Source organism: Triticum dicoccoides, chromosome 2A, assembly GCF_002162155.2.
Source record: "Triticum dicoccoides isolate Atlit2015 ecotype Zavitan chromosome 2A, WEW_v2.0, whole genome shotgun sequence".
Lineage (NCBI taxonomy): Eukaryota > Viridiplantae > Streptophyta > Magnoliopsida > Poales > Poaceae > Triticum > Triticum dicoccoides.
The window spans coordinates 731,248,828-731,249,069 of record NC_041382.1 but is presented as its reverse complement, the minus strand read 5'-3'; positions in this window follow the sequence as shown (position 1 = coordinate 731,249,069).

Here is a 242-nt window from a genome sequence, read left to right as displayed (position 1 = left end):
TGTCCGCACTGCGCCTGTCAACCAAGCGCACTGCGTGCGTTAGCGCGAGGCCGAGCAGGGGTTGGGGAGGGGGGTCGTGACCCCCCCTCCACATCCCCCTGCGAGGCCGAGCCTGGAACGAGCCGGAGAAGACGGCGACGCGGCTTGCTGCGGCATCGCATGCGTAGGCGAGTCCGTCATACCCGTCGCCCCCCTGTTTATCTTAGGGTGTGTGGGGTCCGGGTGGGTTTTTGCGCGCGTCC